Below are 18,414 nucleotides of genomic sequence, written 5' to 3' on the forward strand. Positions count from 1 at the left end.
AAACTCGAAAACTGCATTCATAATTGAGTGCATTGCAGTATATCCATTTTCAGGGGTCAAAAAATGCTTTCCACCCCTGTAGATAACTTACCAGATTGCGTCCCCCTTGCAGATTCTTAGATCTTCCACTAATATCCTTTAACTCATAGGTAGTGACCTGGACTATTGTCATTCTTTTTTCTCTGGCCGTCTTGCATCAGGAGCTATGTCATATGGTGTGTCTTTCCAATCTGCAGTTCTTTATTTGGATACAGTGTATTAAACATTTCTTAATAAATTCTGTGCAGTAATTACCTTCTTTCCTTTCATGTATTCCATTTAATCGAACATTCATTCTCCTAGCCCTGTCCTCCATTTCTGTTAGGTTTACTGTCACTATGTCCAGTTTAGCTTTTGAGTCTGTTACTCTTGCCTCAACTCTGCATTCTCCTGGATCAAGGACTGTATTACATTGGAATGCTTGTTGCCCGCTTCCGTCGTCTTGCTGATTGTTCTATCATTCTTCTGGACAAATCTCCAGTTTTGTGCTTATTTTTCTGACTTCCAGGAATACATACTTCAATGTTATTTCTTTTTCTGAGGATTGACCATGATCAGAATTTGCGTTTCCTGAGGGTGTCTTCTCTTTTGGCATGCTGGACTTCACTCCATGTTTGTGTCTTATTTTCTACCATTTTTTCATTAAATATTCTCTGATTTTGCTTTGAAGATTCTTCACAAGGCAATCAATATAGCTTTGATGTGAGCTACTACACAGAGCCAGTTTATTTTCAAAAATATTAACTGTGAAATTGAGGTGAGGTTTGGCTTACTCTGTCCATGCCAGATCAGAATGTGTCAACTGTAATCCTTATCTGATCTTGTTCTTGCATGTGTTTGAAACCAGTAAATATAAAGTCTACAAAATATTTTCAGTATCTTCATAGGTATTTAGTCAGAGATGCTGTCAAAATGACCACTGAGTAGTCTAGCCAAAGTAAACCAAAAGACAAACTAATTTATTGTCTTAGCTTTATCAAGGAGAGCTATAGTACATATCCCAGTGTGAATTTGTGATTACATGTCCCATAGTCAAAACTAGATTTAAAGGTGTGTAAGCTGTTGTATTGTTTAATGTGCAAGGGAATTTTATTTCCTAGGTAAGGAATGTGCTGGGTTTAGTAGTTTGTCATGTCAGCAGGGCCTATTTATGCGGTGATGAAGACTGAGAGCCTTCATGGTACTACTAGTTTTGTGGATGTAGGGAAGATTTCATAGCTAAAAATCTTTGGGGCCTTTCAAGTTGGATGAAATGTTTGAAGAAGTCCACGCCAAATGGGTCATTGTATTTGATGGTAATGGGCCTAGTAAAGGATGAATATAGAGGAATTATAACTTCATAAGCTCTAGATGATATTTCTTTGGAAATTAATGGACAAAATGGAATGATTTCCTGACTGACTGAAACAGGGTTGCCAGTGGGTAACGTATTATCAACAAAGCTGCCTAGATTTCTAATGACCACGCCAGTTTTAATTGGAATGTCATATATATGTTATGAAGAATGATGTTTTCATTTCCCAACTAAGACTACTCACATTTTTTTAGTTTTGAATTTGAGCCCGTTGGTCAGTACTCCAACAGACATTAGTCTGATCCTTTCCTTGTTGAAGTGTCAGAGTATCAGTAGGATATTTTTCTTATTGTAGGCTACCTATGTTTGGCGACAACCATTTCTACTTTCTGTTGCCTACGTTATTTTGCTAAAAGTTTTTGTGCTCTGGAGTTATGATAAATAAATAGCAATCTTTCTAGACTCATGCATACTAACCAGATACTCCTTTATTTTCTCTTTAGCACTCTTCAGTAACACCTCTTGTTCTGTTAGATTCCATTTATTTTGCAATACTTAATTTAACATTTGTCATCCCCCTCTAAATAATTACTGTTACCTTTTAACCATTTATCTTTTTCTTTTATTTATAGTTTATTTTTTAAACTCCATTTTTGGTTCATCCCACTCACAAGCTGTAACGTCTGAAGAATTTTCTGTCTTCCCTAATAACTCTTGAATAATTTCCACTATGCATTATTTACATTCCTCTGTTTTTAGTAAGTAGGTGGGAAAGCGCCAGTCTCTCATTTTTACTTTGTTACCCAGATTGTTATCTTTGTTTTTCTTAATGCATGATCTGAAATTCTGAAATAGTTATTGCACATGTGTTGAAGCTTTCAATTAAATGCACTTGTTCCTGTAAAGTTTAATTTCCATCTAGTCTAGCCCAGTTATTGTACATTTGGGAATATGTAAATTCTCTCTGAGTTCTTACTACTGAATTCACATCTTGCATACCAAATATGTTCATAAATTTCTTGAAAAATCTACCCTGTTTTGTTAGGTTTTCCCTTTTAGGTCCCCAAAATGCATCATCACTGTTCCAAATCAAGTTCCACTCCCCTCCTGTAAGTAATATTCCCTGCTGAATGTTGATTATTTCCCCCAGAAATTTATTAAGCTCCATGAAAGCAGTTTTGATGGAATATAAATACATGCCAGCATAATTCTCCTCCCTTGCCAGTAGCCCCTTACTACCAAAAATCTACTATTATCTTCCCCCCTTTTCTGTCATTATTGTAGTTCCTCTGCCAGTTAGTATAATTACTCCCCCTTTCCTTTATTCCTGATATTCTGCTGAGTATGCATCCTGAAATCCTTTCTTTATCAAATTCACATGCTTATTTCTTTCCAAATGTGTGTCCTGCAGCATTTCAGTTTGCACTCTGCATTTCTTAATATAATTCAATGCTCTTACCTTTTTATCTATATTTGTAAGTCCATTTACATTCCAAAATAATATGGCTACCTTAGCCATATGGAAAGAAGTTGCTCCCACCTATTATACATGACAGCTTTTTTGAATATGTATTTTCAACTTTTATGTTACATACACGCACTGTTTGGCAGGTTGATCTTTTATACAGTTTTCTTGGCATCTGCATTAGAACCTGTCACATTTTCAAGATTTTTTGTTTTAATGAAGACCCAAAAAAAAAAAAAAAAAACTAAATGCGTTTTCATACACCCACATAATCTATTAACATGAACAAATACATAAAACTATATACATCTTCAAAACATGAACTAACTCTCCATGTAGGAACAATTTCCCCAAATCGGTAGTTGCACCCACAGGCATTGCCTAATCTAAAGTTAAGGGTACCTGTGGTAAAGCACATGTTATAGTCTGTGCTTCCATTTAGACCAATTGCTGTCTTCTTTTCTTATCTCTGTTATCTCTGTTCCCTCTCAGATATGAAAAATGGCTTGTATGCTTCAGAAAACATTACGTTTTACCCTTAAGAAAAAGTGCAGTGGCTAAAAGTGCTTTTGAAAACTAAATTATACATTTTATTTTGTACTTTACTGCTTGCACTTGTACCTTTAAATTTTCCATTTGTCTTGGCAAACAGTGCTCAGAATTCTCAGGATTAATTGTTTGCACCTGCAGGCAGCTCATCTCCATGGAAACAGTCAGTAATGAGGAAAAAAAATACACCTAACAACTCTTGGAATGCATGCGCAGGAGTGTTTGTCCAATTCACTCCATACAACTGCTCATCTGCCTTCAGCTGCAGAAATTTTGACCCCGCCCTGAACATTTGCTAAAAAAAAAAAAGTTAATGTTATTGCACATGCAAGAAACATAGCACGTCTTGTAGCATTCATCATTTTGTCTTATTTTTCAGGACTACTTGCTTACAGAAAACTCTTGTTTTTAGACTAGGCCAAGGGCATTAATCCAGACATTCAATTATGCAAAACTAAGAACATAGAAATAAAAACATAGCATAAGGGGTAGTTATTCTTTTGTAATGATTTTAATTGCAAAATTCAAGCATTATTAAGGGGTCACCTAGCTGTACCATGGATTAGCCCTAGTTGTGTGCATGAGTGGTTGAATTCATTAGCCACGGTGACTTACCTCTCACTATTTCTCCTCACCCTGAATAACTGGGTTTAGCCCCTCATACAGCAATACTTCTAAACTCTTCAGTGCCATATACATTGCATGAAAATTGATGTGTTTTAGTGTGTGTATGGAAGAGTTGGGATGAAAACACATCTGTCCATCTGACATGGTGAATCAGAGAGAGAAGGAGACACAGATAAGTTAATTTAACAATGTTTTAAAGTTATTACATACATTGGGAGCAAAGGTAACATTCAAAGTATATGTAGATGAGGACAGAATAAATGACAGATAATTACCCTGCCATTCCTAGATAAACTGGTCTGAGAATGCAGCCAAGTATATGAATAGAGGATGTAAATGGAAAAATCTAATATACAGAAACAGGAGTCACATTTACCTAAGGTGACGGTAATGAAAACTGTACTGTAAATTGTGTCTTCATGATAACATGTCTTCAGAAGCACAGCTCAATTGCTTTTTGTATCTGGAATAAACAGACTGTTTCTGTTGGAGCCCATGTGTTGATTTTTGCTCAACTCTGAATTTGGACTACTTCCATTATAACTTATGATGCTCATCTTTCTTTCTTTGCAGCGTGATGACACCGCTTATAGCAGAGTATGACAGAAACATGGAAGAGATGAAAGAACAGCTGCACTATTATCAGGTGAGAGTTTTGGAGCAGGTCTTGGTAATAAATAATGAACTGACTGAGAGGGTCATCACAATCAGTTGCCTATCAGGCACCAGAATTCACTACATCACACAAGCACTCAGGTCATTGACAGATTTATAGTACACATAGGTGCAAATGACTTGATTTGTCTCCCTGGCTATACGAGAAAAGTAATGCTGGTGCTCTCAGAATATATGTCTGAGTCTGGTAAGAACCTAGCTTTGAGCAGCATACTTCCATCACCAAGAATGCAGTAGAGTCAGAAGATTGAATCTGATGTTGTAAATCTTTGTTCATTCCTTACTATTAGGACTTCGGGTCCATCCTCGGAACCGATATGGCCATTTCCAAGCTCATGCCAGCCAAAAACTCTCAGCTAAGACCGACCCATAATGCCCCTCTCCTAGTTACTCCAGATCTCGTTTGCTGTGTTCCTCGTCAGATGTGCTAGCCATCTCTTTCAAAGCTAAGTAGAAAATTGTGATTTTTAATATAGTTTCTCCTCAACATTTCTTGTTTTTTTTGTCAATTTAGCCTTTGCTCACTGTTGCCTATAACCTACATATATTTCCTACCCTTTACCTTGGTAATTAAGTGTCTACCATTGTTGGTACTGCCCCTCTCTCCTGCCTTTGGTAGGCCCTTCCTTACCACTTGTGGTATTTTTTAAATACCATCATTGGTATTTTCTCACTTTTTTCTCACCCTTCTATTTTTTTTTTCTATTAGGATAGCCTTGTTGCCTTACCATGTCAGACAAAGCTAAGTTGGGGTTTAAACAGTGTGACAAGTGTAGGCGTAAGATGCCCAACTCGGATGGACACGCTCGTTGCGTCTACAGTTTGGGCATGGACCATATTAAAGCTGACTGTGACATTTGTGCTAGTTTTAGTAATTGTACACTTGGGAACGTAAAAACAAGCTTATTTTAAAAGGTTTAAGACACCTTTTTTGGAGGCTCTATGTAGGTCAGAGGTCTCACTCCCTCCAAAGACCAAAAAACATAAGAAAAAATGGAGTCACTCGGTTCTTACATCTCTATCAGTTACGGAACCAAGTCAGCTCCATGCTTCTCTGGCGCCCTCAGTGCAGACCCCTTCAGCACCAGGCTCTGTATCTTCTCCCTCGGTGCTGTCTATGATATTCACCCCTATTTCGGTTCCAACCTTAGCACCACTGACTTCGGTGCCGTCCATGGATCCGACATTGACTCCTGTGACTGTACCTGCTTCGGCACCATTCCTGGCCATGGTGCTGATAGTTTCTTCAGCTTCATCGGCTCCTAAAGTCGAATATCTGCCAAGGACCAGATACTCTCCAACTTATGACCCTTTTTTGAGGCAGAGGTTTAGCCCCTTTCTTGAAAGACCTTATTCTCCTTCAGCAGCCTCCTTTAGATCCACCAGGAGTTTTTCTGAATTAGACCTAGTGCGGGATGTGGACCAACTTCTGGCAGCTAGGGGGTTGCCCACTCCAGCTAGACCTTCCGTCCCTATTGGCTCGGAATCTTTTACTACATCTTCCCCTGTTTAGCCTCCTCTGGCCGCTACCCAGATCCCAGAGATCTCGGTACCGATGTCCACCCCAGTGTATACCGTCTCAGCTCCGACAGCAGTTTTTCCCCCTGTCGACACTGACCACCCTTGTTGCATTGGCTCCGGTGGAGTTGATGTGGTCTCGGAGCAGTGCTTGGACCGTCCATACCTTAGTACCTAGCCGGGCCCCTATTTTCTCGCTGACGCCATCTATGTCCACAGCTCCGGCTTCCAGTCCTCTCGGAGCTCCTCACCTGGAGGTGGGCTCCTCAGAGCAGGGTGCGTCCCCAGTTCCGAGGTTGTCCTTCTCTGTTCCAGGCTCCCATCCCTCCTCGGGCGGGCCTGCTTTCCAGGTGATGGAGAGGGTCCTTGCCTCTGCAGGCTCGCAGTCAGCACCAATGACAGCATCAGAACCCCCCCCCCCTCAGCATGCAGCTGTCCGAACCCTGTACTTCAGGATCCTGGGCACAGGAGCCGCAAGACCCCCCTTTGAAGGGAACCCCTTCTCCAGAGTCCTCATAAGAAGATCCCACTGGGGAGCCACCCTGGAAGAAATGGTCCAAGAGGAAGCACCTTGATTCCATGGAGGAATCTATCACTGAAGACACCGATTGTGATGAGGGGGAAGGGTCCCCACTGTCTCCCCCAGACGACATCTCATTCGGAGACATTCTCGAAATCCTCAAGCAGCGGAGAGACTGGAAGTCCTCTAAATCTTCTGAGAAATCAGTGTTCTTGCAGACCTTCCTTGCCCGGCCATCTACTTCCTGGGTGACCCCACTGGCAGATGACCTTGTTAAGCTCATTGTGCAGTGTGCCTGGAAGGCCCCGGACAATGTAGAGCCTGTCCCCCAGAGGCCAGACAAAACTTTTATCTACACCTGAAGACCAGCCCCACTGCTCCAAGCAGTTGACATTTGATTCCATGGTCATGGCGGCGGCCACCAAGAGGAAACTGGCAGAAGATAGTTCCACTGTCCATCCTCCGAACAGGGAGTCTCCGACCATGGACAGACTAGGGAAGTGGACCTATGCTTCAGCAACCTTCGCCATTCGGTCGCTGAACTATCTGGCACACTTCACTCGCCTCCAAAGAGACCTAATTTCTGAAATGTTTTCCTCTTTGGCAGGGGTACTGCCTGATGAGGTGTGTGACACTGTTGCCTCACAGCTAGCTACCCTTGAATCCATCTCGAACTCCTCGATACGTTTGATATCTCACACCACCAAGGGGGCAGCTCAATCTGCCGCATCAGGCATTGTCATGAGACGTAATGCCTGGATGCGGTTGTGTGACTTTGCAGACCCCTTTAAATCTTCCTTCATTAATGTATCTGTTGAAGAATCTGCTCTTTTTGGACCCAAAGTAAGAGACACACTTGCACGAAGTGAGAAAGATGGAAAGACCTTGTGTGCTCTGGGCATACGCTTTTCCACCCCCCAGAGATCCTACTCCAGGAACCAGAAGGGAGGAAAAATGTTCAAGAAATCCCAAGGATCTTTTCGTGACACTAGTGGTGAGCAATCACCCAGGGCAGAGGGAGCAACTCATCTGGAAGAAGCCCCTTTCGGGGTAGAGGGGGTCCGCATAACCAGGGCGCTAGAGATTCTTTCTCCAGCAGGCCCTACCAGCCCTCCAGAACAGTGGCCCGATTGCTTTCCTTTGGAAGCAGTTGGGGTTGTTTTTCTCTGCACCTACTAGCCTGGCAACTTATTACTACCGATGTTTGGGTGCAGAGAATAATATCCACAGGCAACCAAATACCATTTGATTTAACTCCCAGATCTGTCAAACGAATCCCCGATGTGCCACCCAATCTGAGGGAATTAGCAGCCTTAGAAATAGAAAAGCTGCTAAGAAAGAGTCATCCAACCAGTCCCACCAGACCAGACAGGATCTGTGATTTACTCGAGGTTCTTTTTAGTGCCAGAAAAGATGGGGGACTGGAGACCAATCCTGGATCTAAACCTATTTAACATATTTATCAAACCTCAAAAATTCCAGATGGTCACAGTACAGGCCATTCTCCCCTTCCTAGGGAGGGACAACTGGATGTGCTCTGTAGACCTCCAAAATGTGTACTACCACATAAAGATGGATCACTGCTGCCGGAGGTTTCTCTGCTTCTTGCTGGGAGCCAGTCAATACCAGTTCAGGGCACTGCCATTCGGTCTCTCAACAGCCCCCTAAGTGTTCACCAAATGTATGTCATTGTGGTAGCTCATCTTCGACTACAAGGATTCCAGGTGTTTCCGTATCTAGTCTATTGGCTCCTTACCACTCTGACCAGGAATCTCCTAGTCCGCAGCCTCTCCCTACACTCAAGGTCTCGCTTTCCGCTTGGGGATTGCAATCAACAAGGACAAATCTCAAATGTCCCCAACAAAGACAATGGAATTTATTGGAGCAGTCTTCGACACAACATCCTGTCAAGCTTCTCTTCCTCCTCACAGGCTTTCGAAAATAAGACACCAAATCCAAGACCACCTTCCTCAGACCTATGTACCAGCACGCCTTGTGCTGCAACTTTTAGGCTCCATGGCAGCTGACATTATGGTAGTACCACTGGTGAGGCTGCACATGAGAATTCTGCAGTGGCTCCTTTCCGCACAATGGTCGTTTTTAATGCACCCACTCGACCACATGATACATCTTACAAAACCGTTGCAAGGAAGAAATGCTATGGTGGATGAAGTCACAAACGAATCTTTGGTATCAACCATTCTGTCTTCCTCAGACCACGGAGACCACGGACGCTTCCCTGTTAGGGTGGGGGGGGGGGGCATTTCCAGGGAAAGACTATCCAAGGCACTTAGTCCCCCATGGTAGGCCAATTTGCAAATAAATGTTCTAGAACTGAGGGCCGTTCTCTTAGTGTTGCAAGCGTTCCATACATCCCTACCTTCTGGGACCATTGCAATTCAGTCAGACAAACATGTCAGTCGTCTGGTATATCAACAAGCAAGGCAGAACCAGGTCTTACCCCCTCTGTCGGGAAGCCATGAGGATTTGGCACTGGGCGATAGCTTCCAACCACTTTCTTATAGCAACGCACACTCCCGGGTGTTCCAAACTTATTGTGGCCAATCTGAGCAGGAACATCCTGATGCTTCATGAGTAGTCCCTCAACCCTGTAACAGCAGATTGGATCTTCTGACACTGGGGCAAGCCTTGCTGCAATCTGTTTGCTTCCCCCCTAAACAAAAAACGCAGAAGCTACTTTGCCCTGATCCCCCCTCATGGGGAATCCCCGAGGGATGCTTGAATACACGATTGGTCTACTGTATGCGTTTCCCCCGTTTCCCCTCATTCCAAAATTTCTCCAGAAAGCTCAAAGGTTGAGAAGCAAAGTGATCCGGATTGCTCCCTATTGCCCCCGTCAAGTCTGGTTCCCATTTCTATGGCCTCATCTGATTCACAGCCCCTGGATCCTAGATCATTCCCAAGGCCCTGTTATCTTATCCTCAGGGACTGATTCATCCCAATCTCCACAGTCTCAAGATCACAGCTTAGTTCTTCCACTTCCAGTGATTGCCAGGCTGCCTGACATCCCATCTCCTATTCTTGAAATTCTTCTGGCTTCACACAAACCTTCCACCAGGAAAGTTTATTCTAGTAAATGGACTAGGTTCTCTATTTGGGCCAAAGATCAGAGCATAGATCCCATCTCTGTCTTTTCAAAAGATCCTTCAATACCTGACAACTCTTTTACATGCAGGAGCCCCAGCATCGACGATCACTGTACATTTAGCAGTTATCACCAATTTTCATGAGACGTGTAATGCCTGGATGCAGTTGTGTGACTTTGCAGACCGCTTTAAATCTTCTTCGTTAATGTACCTGTCGAAGAATCTGCACTTTTTGGACCCAAAGTACAAGACACACTTGCACAAAGTGAGAAAGATGGAAAGACCTTCTGTGCTCTGGGCATACGCTTTTCCACCCTCAAGAAATCCCAAGGATCTTGACTTTGGTGAGCAATCAAGAGATTCTTTCTCCAGCAGGCCCTACCAGCCCTCCAGAACAGTGGCCCGATTGATTTCCTAAATAGAAAAGCTGCTAAAAAAGAGTCATCCAACCAGTCAAGACAGGATCTGTGATTTACTCGAGGTTCTTTTTAGTGCCAGAAAAGATGGGGGACTGGAGACCAATCCTGGATCTAAGCCTATTTAACATATTTATCAAACCTCAAAAATTCCTGATGGTCCACAGTACAGGCCATTCTCCCCTTCCTAGGAAGGGACAACTGGATGTGCTCTGTAGACCTCCAGGATGTGTACTACCACATAAAGATGAATCACTTCTGCCGGAGGTTTCTCCGCTTCCTTCTGGGAGGCAGTCAATACCAGTTCAGGGAACTGCTATTCGGTCTCTCGACAGCCCCCTAAGTGTTCACCAAATGTATGTCATTGTGGTAGCTCATCTTCGACTACAAGGATTCCAGGTGTTTCCGTATCTAGACTATTGGCTCCTTACCACTCTGACCAGGAATCTCGGACAAATCTCAAATGTCCTAAGACACCAAATCCAAGACCCGGTTTTCTTCCCTCAGCATTCTAATAGAGGAAAGTACCTTTTGCACACCCTCGATGTGCATCGGCAGCTTTGTTGTTATTTGGACAGGACTAAACTTTTCAGGAAAACAGATCAATTGTTTGTGGCCTTTGCAGAACCCAGATTGGGTAAATCTGTTTCCAAAGTGACTTCATCCTCCTGGTTTAGAAACGTCATTATCTTTATCTACGAACAGAATAAGCTATCCTTACCTTCCAGAATAAAGGCTCACTCTACCAGATCTATGGCTACTTCTGTAGCATTCCATTCCAGAGCCTCTATGGAATGATATCTGCGCAGCAGCCACTTGGGCAAGACCTCATACCTTTATCTCTCATTACAAATTGGATTTGGCCTCCAGGGGACGAGCACCTTTTGGTTCTATGGTGCTCAGGAATATCCTTCATTAGGGCCACCCAGGACTCAAGTAGCTGGGGAATGTAGTAAGGAATGAACAAAGATCTACAAGTTATAAATTTATGCTTACCATAACATCCTGTTGTGTTTCTAGATTGTGTTGTCATTCATTGCCAGCCCTCCTTCCCCTGCTCCTTCTCCTGGTTTAGGAACTCCTGGTTAGGGTTAGGTATTTGCACAGATAGACAGATCTATTATTATTACTATTTCTACTGTCTATGTAGGGGGGCAGGGGGCATCTGGAGTAGTAACTAGGAGGAGGATGGAGTAGGTCTTCTTAGCTGCAAGTTTTTTCTGGCGCGAGCTTGGAAACGGCCGTATCGGTTCCGAGGATGGAACCGAAGTCCTAATAGTAAGGAATGAACAAAGATCTACAGCACAGATGGAATGTTATGATAAGACATAACTTCTTTTTTCAACAATTGGCTTAGCTTCTGACACCATTCATAGGGAGTACAATATATATCAGCTTGGGAAAAGATGGTCGACAGTTCAATTGCTTTTCCAAAGATGGTTTGCATCTTTCCCCCCAGGCTTTCATATATTAGTTAAGCCCTTGTCCCCTCCCACAGGGCCCTTTATAGGCATTGTCAGTCTTCTTAAAGCTTCAAAAATAAGTAGCCAGAATCTGGATAGCTTTAAGGTATTGTTGATTAGTACCAGGAGTAGGAACCTTAACAAAAAAGTCTACTCCCTACAAGCACTCTTTACCCAGGAAGACACTGATACATGAAAAAGTAACTGGAACAATGGATGAGGGCAAAATATTACTTACCACATAGCTAGACCTTGCTAAGGCATTCGGCACCATCCTACGCACCTGTATCCTAGATAAACTCTTCCAGCTAAATGTCAATCTCTGTGTAACTCATTGGATAGCAAGTCATGTCACAAATAAAGCCAAGGAAGTTAAGGTGGCAGCTATGCCTCTTCCAAATGAAGTGTGCCTAGTGGTGTATGCCAGAGTTTATTTTCTGGGCCAGCTCTGCTTGGCATTTACTTCTCAGAACTCGAAGCTTAATGTTAAGGGTTGGTGTCTGACAAACTTGGTGCTATCATAAACTCTTCAAAGGTCACCAAGATCCTCCAAGAGGGCTTGTCCCAAACAAATAGCTTTAGTATGTAATTATATCCTTCAGCAAGCATGGCTTCCGTTGTAGCTATCACATTGACAACCCACTTCTGAAAATCAATACCTTATATAGGGATCTGTAAACCTATTTTCACAAAGTGAACTGTTCTTTGATCACCACATATCCACTGCTGTAAAGAAGTCCTTTTTAATGCCTGGCTTATATCTTAAGGTTTTATGTCCAGATCCATGGATGCAATTGTTCTTAATGTACTCTGCATTCTTTAGGCCAGTCATTGAGTAAAATGCCCCTTTTGGTATATACCTTTCCAAAGTCTTGTCACAACTGCAATGACCACAAAACGTTTTCTCTTAAAAAAAAAAAAAAAAAAAAAAAAAAGTCTAGTCCTTCTGTGCATCATACATAGGTTAATAGGTGTGTACTAGACTAATGGCCCTGGAGCCTTTACAAGTCTAGCCTGTAGGATTACCTTGGCATTGTACCACCCGACTTTAGTTTCAAGTGCCTTTGTTGAGTAGAGCCACTGGAGTGATCCCTGGGGTGAATTTTCTATTTCCCATCCACTCATCAATATTTCTCTTGAAGAGGGCCAGTGAGGTGCTCTGTTTGACATGTCTGGGAAGTCTATTCCATAGCATGGGCAGGCTCTGGGTTATGAACCTCTCTCTCCAGCACGTTCTGTTGATTGTGGTAATGAGGTTGAGGTCTCTGGACTGTGTGGTTTGGAGGGATTGGGATTTCTCTAGATGTAGCATTTCTAACAGAGCTGGGTCAGACAAGGATTTATAAGTCAAGCAGAGATTGCCTCTAAGTAGGTGATATGAGACAGAAAGGAGATTTTTGAGTCTGTCCATATAGGGCAAGTGTTTAAGGGGCATGATCCTCTTTGTGAGGTACTTTTGCAGCCTTTCCAGTTGTTGCAGGTGTCTAGCCAAATAGGGCATTGTACTCTATGACTGGCCTAATGAGGGAAGAGTAGAGGGAAACAATGACGTCTTTCTTCCTGGATGCAAAACCCTTAGTAATGAAATGTGCCACATAGGACTTTCTGACCACAGTGGCAGTGTGGTGGTCAAAATATAGGTTGCTGTCAACCTTGTGTTCCCAGATCTCTCATAACACCTTCTGTGTTCAGTGGACTACCATCGATGTGATAATTCATGGGAACTGGATTTTCCCCAAAGGTGATGACACATTTTTTGGCATTGAGCTTAAGGCCATGGTTCTGACACCATTCATTGATCTCAGTGAGGCCTTTCTGTAGGATGTCAACATCACTTGGGGAGTTAATAATGGCTCCCAACTTGCAATCATCTGCACACTTAGTCAGCCAGAGTCCCTTTGTGTTGGACTGGACTTCTGAGAAGTAGATGCCAAACAGGAGAGGACCCAGGACCGATCTCTGTGGGACTCAGCTCGTGACTGGTCGGCAGTCTGACTTGGAGTCAGCTACTTTCACACTGTGAGTTCTATCTGTGAGCCAGTTTGCAACCCACCTAGTGATATAGGGGTTGATGCCTAGCTTAGTGAGTTTTTGTAGGATTCCGATGTGGGGAATGGTATCAAAGGCCTTGGCCAGATCAAGGTTTGCTGTATGGAACCACCTTGCCTTCATCCACACCTCTGGTGACTGACTCAAAGAGGTCAACCAAGTTTTGAGCAGGCATGATCTACCTTCACAAAACCAAACTGTGTGGGATCCAGAGTTTGGAGATTCCCTATATCCTTGTTTATTAGGTCCATGATGATGCGTTCCATAACTTTGCATATCGAACTTGTCAGGCTAATGGGGCGATAGTTACCAGGGTCTGTAGTCGCTCCTCCTTTGTGGAGAGGTATAACTATAACAGTGCACCATTCAGTAGGGATAAAGCCTGAGGTGAGGCTGTGATTGAACAGGGTACACAGGTGAGGTGCCAGTTCACTCTGTAATTCATGTAGAACACACCCAGGGATATTGTCAGGTCCCAGAGAAGCTGTATTCTTGGTGTTGGACAGAGATGTTTTAACCTGTGCAGCAGAAATACTGGGTTCCTGGCAATCTCCTGGTATTATGATTGGCCCTTTGGGGGGGGGGGAGTTGGCACTGAATCTGTTGGCCAGTATATTGGCAATATCTGTTGGCTCGTTATAGGAGGTACCATTGTGCAGTAGCTCAGAGCAAATTTGGGAATTGCCTTGGAGGTTCTTTAAATAACTATAGAAGGCCTTGTGGTTGTCTTTACTATCTGCTGTAATTTTCATAGCTAACTTTAGAGGATTTGATGAGGGATCTCAACTTTTTGTTGAAGTTGATAAGGGAGTTTTTCCAGTCTTGGGACTTCACCTTATTCCACATCAGTTTCCTCCTTCTGTTGTAGAGTTTTCTTATGGCAGAGGACCATCAGATTGGCTTCCTTTTTTTGGAGGAGTGTCTTGGTTCTGTTGAGTATGGCAAGATCCCTGCATTTGTGTAAGTGTTTATACAGTGCATTGGTGTATGATTCGGTGGTCATGCAACTATTCTCCATTTGCATGGGTGCCTTCAAGTCAGAAAAACATCCAGTGAGCCAGCAAACTGTTGCCTGAAAGAAAATTTATTGTATAAATATAGAAGACATAAAAACAACAAACAACCAGACCGGTTTCGGCTGGAACAAGAACCACAGCCTTCCTCAGTGTAAAATCAAATAATCAGATGTTGCTGTTTAAATACATACAACTGAAAGTTCATTGGTTCAACCTAAAATTGTTCATTTAGACCAGGTGGGAATAATCCACCTAATTTGACAATCCACTTTTTCTCTTTGGAATTTAAAATAGAGTGCCAACCTGTTTTGTTGAGTTTGTTACCTTTTATAACATCAATTACCATAAAGGAAAATTTTGCAGTTTTGTGCAACAGATGATGTTTATATAAAGCATTGTTGACTTTTTATTTTTGATCTTGCTTACATGTTCAGATATTCTGAGTGTAAGAGGACGTGAAGTTTGCCCAATGTAGAAGGATCCACAAGTGCACATAGCCAAATAGACCAACCAGTCAGTGCTGCAGTTAGCAAAAAATTGACATCATAAACTAATGGAATTCCAACTGGTAAATTGTTTAGATTTGCTTACTTTGTCACAATTAGTGCAATGACCGCATGGAAAACAACCAGTAAGAGGGTTCCCCTGTTAGGGTAGTCTGTAGTGGCTGAGACTGCCTGTTGTCATGAGAATGTTTATAATGATTGAAGCAGCCACCTAAGTTTTTGCCTTTTCGAAATGAAAAAAGACATCTGTCTGGTATAATGTTTGCCAGTTCATGATCACATTGTAAGATGTTCCAGTGTCTGTGTATACTGTGGATAAGAGTGTCTGAATTCCTAGCAAATGTAGTAACAAACCTAATGGGTTGTGATATAGTGGTATTGTGCTCCTTATAACATAACAAATCATCCCTCTTGAATGTGTCAACCAAATTGCTGGCTTGCAGAACATGCCCCATCTTATAACCCCTGGATCTAAACCTGTTTGTAAGATCTTTTCTCTGTTCCTGAAAAGAAGATTCATCAGAACAGATACGCTTCATTCTGATGAATTGGGATTTAGGAATGTTCCTAACAATGTGTGGTGGGTGAAAGCTGGAAGCATGGAGGATGGTATTGTACTCAGGATACTTTCTGAATACCTCAGGACTTAATGTATGGTCTGGTAGCCTGTTGATCAGTACATCCAGAAAGGTAATGGTGTTAACATCATAGTGCACTGTAAACTGAAGGCCCCATTTGTTGTCATTAAGATACATTAAAAAATCAGATAATTGATGGATCTCTCACCATCCAGCAGTCGTCCAGATTACGTCTTCAAATATCAATGTTATCAAGAAAAATGTTGTTATGGCTGTTCTAGATAATGTGCTTTTCAAACGTCATAAACAAATCAGCATTGATTGGGGCAAACGATGCTCCCATTGCTGTACCCTTTGTTTGCCAATAGCAAATATATTGATAGAAGACGACGTTATTAGTCAGGACATGTTCTGCAAGACCGACCAAAAACTGATTAAAATCAGGCTGATATAAGCCGGCCAACTCCAGCCAATAGGCCAGGGCCTCCAAACCTCCTTGATGGGGAATGTTAGTGTAAAGGGCACTTACATCAAGTGTACACATTAACCAGTTTGGTTCTAACTGAGTGTCTGAAATGATTTGTAAAAAGTTGGTGGTATCCTGTAACGGTGATCATACTAGGGATAACAAAGGCTTGAGATGTTTGGTAAGATATAATGATAATGGTTCATTGATCTAACCCTTCCCTGAAACAATGGGTCTACCTGGAGGATTCACCTGGTCCTTGTGTATCTTGGGTAAAAAGTAAATGTATTGATTGGCTGAGTCCTGGATCATGAGCTGATGCATCACGTCAGTGGCAAATAATGCTTTCGTTCCTTGCATTGGACAAAAAGTCATCAGTCTGTTTTTTAAACCTAAATGTGGGATTGATCGCCATTTCAGAATAGTATCTGTTATCAGAAAGTTGTCTTTTGGCCTCATTATCATAATCGGACCAATTTAAGACTACTACAGCCCCACCTTTATCCGCAGACATGATGGCTATGTTGCTGTTCTGTAATTCATTGATTGCTTGTTTCTCAGCCAATGTGATGTTGTTTGATTTGTACCGTATCTTGGACCTAGAAAAATGTAGATCTTTGAGTATGCTATTCTGAAATTGATGTACAATAGGATGCATGGGAGGAAGAAAACGTGATTTGTGATAAATAAATTTATCTTGACTGTAGTTGTTTTCCATATCACCAAAGTGCAACTTCAAATTCAACATTCTACAAAAGGACATGACATCCTGTGCTAATACATCTTCAGATACTATGAAACCCGGTATGAATGTAAGACCTTTATTGAGAACAGACAAATGTATAGGTGACAACACAAAGTCTGATAAGTTTAAAACATTCACATTTGGCATCACATTTACTTTTGCATTGCTAATTTCAATAGGCTCTGTATGCTGTTTATTTTTCTTATGTTTTCTCCCCCCTCTTTGTTATCCGGATCTAAATTGATAGATGCTGGTGTTTTTTTGGGGGACGGTGAACCTGATGCAGCCTGCAAATGACTGTCAGTACAGGATGAAAGGTCATCGGTAGATGAACCAATGTCTGGGGTGCGATTCCTAAGTATAGACCTAGGTCTTTTCCGTTTGGGGGTTCGTGTTGGATGTGGTGTGAATCTCACATGTTTATTGGTGTTACTAAAAGGGTTAGTACTTTGATAATCTAATTGGTCTCTCTTAAATTTCTTGATTTTTCTCATTTTCAGTTGTTCCTCCAAATTGTTTAAATCTGATGCCACTTTGGTCAACTGTTTGTTAAAGAATGTTTCCCCTTCAAATGGTTGTACATCATTGACTAGTTTCATGACTGCACTGATTTCCCGATCGATAACTCAGTCGTGAAACTTGGCTAATGCTTCGACAAAAGACATAAAGTGGTTAGAAAAACATATATAGCCCACCTAATCGGAGGGGATTCACATCTAGATCAGGGGAGGTCATCGTGCCTTTACTTTACTCCTCCTCATCAGGCCCATGGTAGGTACAATGCCCTTTTGGGATGTGGTAGGCTGTTGCTGAATAGCTACCCATTGATTATTAAGCTCCTCATCAGCTTCCCCCACATGCGGTTGTATTCTCACTCTGAGTCCCCTTGATGTTATATTTTTGGCAATATAAGCCTTGAACAATTTTGAGTGCCAAACATTGGATCTCAGGGATCTGAGATGTTTGTGGAACTGATCAAAAGCTATTCCACAAGTGGACTCTGGGCCCAAGGCCTCATCTATATTGACATTGGGTGTACAAGGACCTAAACCAAAGGCCCCAAGGTCTTCCCTGTCTGCTGATAGACCAGAGACCAAACTGAGGAGATCCATCTCAATGTCAATAAAAATAATAAATAAATAAAACAATGGTATATAATAGTTGGTTCAGAAAGACTGACAATAATAGCCAAAATCCAAAAAAACGGAAATGCTATGTCAAAAAATGAACCATCATAGACCAATTCACAAAATGAAGAGACAATAATAGCCAAGGAAGATGGTTGATAAACAACTTGTAATGTAATGTACAAAAGGCTACGTCTCTTTGAGAAAATCAAAAAAGGAATAGCTATCTGATATCATAAAATTTGCCAAACCCT

At 42.0% G+C, this 18,414-nt stretch overlaps 1 long non-coding RNA gene across 1 annotated transcript in view; it reads left to right on the plus strand.

The window, feature by feature from the left end:
* Positions 1 to 18,414, plus strand: part of LOC122793538 — a 290,317-nt gene that overhangs the window by 228,372 nt on the left and 43,531 nt on the right. Inside the window, exon 3 of the long non-coding RNA XR_006363488.1 lies at positions 4,548 to 4,620. This is a non-coding gene — a long non-coding RNA (uncharacterized LOC122793538). The remainder of the gene's footprint in view (positions 1 to 4,547; positions 4,621 to 18,414) is intronic.

The sequence above is a fragment of the Protopterus annectens genome, chromosome 2.part0 (genome assembly GCF_019279795.1).
Source record: "Protopterus annectens isolate FY-2018-M chromosome 2.part0, PAN1.0, whole genome shotgun sequence".
Classification (NCBI taxonomy): Eukaryota; Metazoa; Chordata; order Ceratodontiformes; family Protopteridae; genus Protopterus; species Protopterus annectens.